A 5,260-nucleotide genomic window follows, 5' to 3' on the forward strand; every position below is an offset into this window, starting at 1 on the left:
TCTGAGGGTTGATTCTCTTCTGAAGCCCTTTCTGGCTGGATTTTTCTCTTTGACACCATGGAAGCACGTCAGCCCCAGGATGGTTTTGATGCAGGTGAGATCACATGACATATTTTAAAGCCTAGATGCATGACTCAGATTTTCCTTTTTAGCTCTCATCCTTTCCTTAGGCAGGTTTGTGCTTTGTTAGAACTCAGACTCCTCCCTGCTAAACATCACATGAATTACTACAGCTGTACCTAGCTCAAAAGAAAAAGGAGTTTTTAAATACTGAAAACATTGTTAATGCAAAAGTAGTTTGGGTTTTAAAAGAACCTTGTCAGGGTTGGGATTTCATACATGGCAAAGCAGCTTCCTCGCTACCATCTATTGAAAGTCAGCCCTCGACACAAGGGTTTGTTAAAAAAAAAAAAAAAAAAAGCCTTGTCCCTGCTAAGAGTGCAGGTTTTATCTGCAGACATGGGCACTTGCTGGACCCTGTCTGAGCAGCGGGGGGATGGAGGCCATAGTCTCCCTTGTCTGTTAAACTGACCAACTGAGGACAAGAATGAAGGTCATTTGCTCATCATGTGGAAGCTGTGGCCTTATTTAAAAGTGTGGACAGATATACGTGTCATCAGAGCAGAAAGACATGGAGTCGTCACCCAAACCCTTCCAGTGGCTGCTTCCAGGGAAGGCAGGGGCGTGGAGGAGAGGTTAGGACAAACACGCGGTCATGGGCTGTGAGTATCACTCAGACGAGAACTAGGAGAAATTGGGGAAGACAGGAACCAGAGCAGAGGGGATGGTGCTGGGGGGTCTTCTAAGATGCCCCCGGTGATGCTGAGGTTCCAGGCCTGGCGTGACCCCCTCCCCTGAGCGTGAACCCCCTCCCCTGAGCGTGACCCCCTCCCCTGAGCGTGACCCCTCCCCTGAGCGTGACCCCCTCCCCTGAGCGTGACCCCCCTCCCCTGAGCGTGACCCCCTCCCCTGAGCGTGACCCCCTCCCCTGAGCGTGACCCGTAACTGGCTCCTAGCGAACAGAAAGGATGCCATGAGGGGTGGCCTGTGTCTGTGCATCTAATGAAGAGAGCAAATCAGTCTCCTTTAGTTTGATGGGTAGCATACTTGGTCTTAATCCTACCATTTAATTTATTTTTTTCACATTAACGTTTTCCACATTTTAATGAAAAATTTTAAATACATGGCAAAATAGCAAGAATTTTGTGATTTAACAGCAAACATTTGTTCACCCACCGCCTCGGTTCTCTCGCACCCTTCCCTGTGCTTCTTCACGACACACCCTCGCGTCTACCTTGTTTCCGATGCATATCGAAGCCAGTAGAAACCTCCCTACACTTCCTCCTAAATTTTCAGCATCCACATTACTATCTAAAGTTCAGTATTTGTTTATAGTTTTTTTAAATTTGGAGATAAATATTATAAATATTTGTAAATTATGAAGAAAATGTCCTCATCTTAATGAAACTTCTCTGTGTTGACAAATGTATCCACCTATGAAACCTGACCCTCTAAAAAGGCAGGTATATCTCCAGGCCACGAAGTCCCCTTGGCCCCTTCCCCGTCCCTCCTTGCCCCCAGCCCCCCAGAGGCAACCACTGGCTTTTCCAGCTGTCCTGTTTCTCCATCCTAATTGGCCCCGCCTCCTCTAGGTCTTGGTGTGGAGGGGAATCGGTGTCTCCTGTGTGAGAGCTCGTTCCCTCAGGGACTGTTCCTGACACTGACCCAGGTCCTTGTGACAGGAGGAGCGGCTTCTGTGGTCTGAACACATTCTGCTGTCTGCTGTCTGCTCTCCCATTGGTGGGCAGCGGGCCGCTTGGGTTTTGGGTGTCAGTAACCAAACTACGGTGAGCATTTGTATACATGATGTCTTGTGGACACACACTCATTTCTCGTGGGAGAATAGCCAGGAGAGGCTGTGCTGGTGAGTAGGTGAGTGTGGGTTTAACATTTGAAGGGCTGTCCCAAATGCGGGATGTCCCATTTCAGTGATGTCATAGTGTGGATTTTATCTGCCTTTTCCTGATGATTAATGATGCCGAATGCATTTTATTGTGCTTATTGGCTATTCTCACATCTTCTTTTATGAAGTGAATCTGCAATTACTTCTGTATTAGGTTGTTTGTCTTATCATAGAGTTGTACGATTTCTCTGTGCGTCCTCCAAACTGGTCCTTTCTTAGGTATGTGCATGTGTTTTTCAGATATGTTCTCTCAGTCTATGTTTTACCTATTCATATTCTTAATGGTGTGTCTTAACAAACACAAGTTTTACATTTTAATTATGTCCAATTTATCAATTTTTCTTTACAGTTATTACCATATGTGTCCCAAGAAATCTTTGCCCAACCCTAAGTCACAAAGTCTCATCTTATTTTACTGTCTATTTGCTGTGGCTTTTGCTGCTTCTCACCCCCATCTTTCCCATCTTCTATTAAATTAATACAATTTACTTCCTTCTTTTCCCACTGTTGGTTTTAAATTCAGATCTAACTATAAATTGGATAAAGCTAATCAATATCTCTATTCATCATCTGATTGTACAGGGACCCTAGAAATCCTTAATTCCAGTCTCCCTTTCCCACCAAGCTATCTAAGAAGCTAGTCATCTAGCACTTTTGGGTCTCCTTGTTATGAAACTCTCACTGAAGTTCTCTAAGTTTATCGATTTCCTTGTTTACCATCTCTCTCAGCCTCTTACCTCTTGCTCGTGGGTTCAGTGTTTTCTTACTGACCATGCCCTTTTCTCCATCGTCAGGGGGGCTTCCTGAGTCTTACCGTCCTGTCTTTGAACGTGCCTTTATTTTCCCTTCAATCTGGAGGGATGATTTGGCGCTCACTGATTTCCGAGGGGACGGACAATTTTCCCCTTAGCTCTGCGAGAGCGCCCGGTGGTCTTCCGGTGTCCCTGGCAGGGCATTTGTGGCAGGTGGGTCTGTTGCTGTGTGGGTGATGTTCCTCTTCTCACTGCTGCCTTTGAGAAAACACCAGCAGTCTCCCCTGAGTCATTCCCTCTCACTTTTTCTACGGAATTTGACTCAATTTGTATTAAAAACTCTGTTTTTCTTTTATATTCATGTTTTAATGGTTTTGATATTTAAATAATATAATTAAATAACAAATATAATTGCCCTAAACAACTTTGGAAATACACACAACTGACATGATTCATGAACACACGACTGGAGGGGCAGATAAACAGGGCATAAGGGAAGTGGGAACAGGGTGTGCTCTGGATGTCGGTCAACGTGCCTCGGGGCCAGAATGGGACGCGTCTCAATCTGGTGAATTGATTCAGGGGTTCAGAGGGGGTTGCTTGAGAGACCTGCAAAGCTCTTGTTTTATAGTCTTTGTCAGATGGCTCAATTATCACCACTTTGGAGGGCATTCTTACTCTCTCACTCTCTATTTCTCTGTTTCTCTCTCTTAACACTATAATATGTTTTTTTTTAAAGTGCTGGAGCAGTGCCCATGGTGTTTACTCTCTTAGAGTGGCTGGATTTTAAAGAATGGAAGAGTATCCTTTTCTTGATTTGTTAAGTATCACTGAGTGTTTACCACGCGGCAGAGGCTATACTGAACATTTGAGTAATATTATCTCAGTCTTCTGTTATGATAATTTTACATGTTGGGTTATTATTCCTATTTTTGATGACAAAATGTAAAGCTTAGCCTAATTTGGGTTAATTTACCAAAGACTGCATAGCCCCAAACTACTATGCAATCATGCAGGTTAAAATTAGACCTTAGAAAACACTGAAGGAGGCACAAGTGTAATCACCCATTTCCCTGTCCTGCACAGCCCCTGGTGTTCAGCCCTCATGGTAGAGCCGCGTGCCCGTGGGGAAGGAGGGACGGAGCGATGCACATTTCCTCCTTGCAGATGCTGGGGTGGAAACCAAGTGAGAGATAATAAAACAACAACAAAGTTTAATGTGAGGACTCTGGTGGTTTTGAAAAACTGGTCACCGGCTCACCTGCAGGTCCTCGGAAGGTGGAAACAGGTCCCACGGGCCCGCTGCCTTCACTACTCAGAAGCAGGGTCTTCTTCTGGTGCAGGATGCCGACTGTTGGCGAAAGAAGTGTCTGCAGTGCACGCAGGAGAAGTGGGTGACCTTTCCACTCACTGTTTTAAATGACCAGTACGCACCATGACCTTGCGTCCAGCTGTGACCTCCTTTGCACATCCCTGGTTAGAATGTGCGAAGGAGGCCCTTGTGTTCCAGCAGGACTCGGGCCATCACGTCTCACGCTCCAAATCACAGTCATAAAGCTGTTGTTACAAATGCCAGACAAGAGCCTAGCACACGTCTTCCTGGTACCTGGCTTCACCTGTCCCAGGTATTGGCAGGGAGAGCCCAGGTCAGCCCTGACTCTGCAGTGGATCTAAGGAGGGTCTGGTCGGAGCAGCCTTTCTCCTGGGCACTGGCCCTTCCGCCGCCCCGGGGAGAAGAGACCCTTCCACCGGCCCCAGCACAGATTCTGTAGTGGAGTGGGGGTCTTCACACAAGGGTCTGAGGAGGGGTGGGCGTCCCAAGTCCATGAAGACTAGTTTGTGGCCTATCAGTGTTCAGCCTCAGTTTCTATGCCATCTGATGTCAAATAAACAGACGCAAACATTAACAGCATGTCCTACCTACCACACGTGGAGAGGTGTGCTTTCAAAGCCTTGAACTTCGCAGTTTCCTCCTTCGCCTCTGACGCCATGCGAGGGCTCCTTCAGGAGCTCGTGAGCCAGAGGCTGTGAGTCCGGCCCTGCGTCTGGAGCTGCGTGGACCTCAGGCTGACCGTTACCTCCCTCATCTGGTGGCCTCACCCCTCACCTCAGGACTCAGAGGAGGCCTCCTGTCGCTGTGTGGTTTGATTTCTTCAGCTTCTGGTCATCTTTGTTGGGTTGTTTATTCCCACATATCAGACAGGATGGGGACTTTCTGTTCACTCCATCCACACTTGCATTTCTGGATCAAAGTGCTGCAGCTGACAGGGCTGGGGCAGCCAGGGGGCGCGTGGTACCCGCCTGCCAGGGCAGAGATGCTGTCGGGGCTGCCTCTATATTGGGGAGGACGCTGGGGACGAAGAAGGGTGGTCCTTCAGCCCAAGAGGGGTTGAGGTTAGTGTCCGTGCGAATTTGAAAAGCAGCCATGAAACCAGCAGCCTCTTAAACGCACGTGTTCACGCCCAGCGCCCCGCAGAGCTCATGTCCTGGGTCCTTCCTTAGAGCATTTGCAGTAAATGTTTGTATTTATTTATCTGCGTCGCTG

This window comes from Balaenoptera acutorostrata, chromosome 2 (assembly GCF_949987535.1).
Source record: "Balaenoptera acutorostrata chromosome 2, mBalAcu1.1, whole genome shotgun sequence".
Classification (NCBI taxonomy): domain Eukaryota; kingdom Metazoa; phylum Chordata; class Mammalia; order Artiodactyla; family Balaenopteridae; genus Balaenoptera; species Balaenoptera acutorostrata.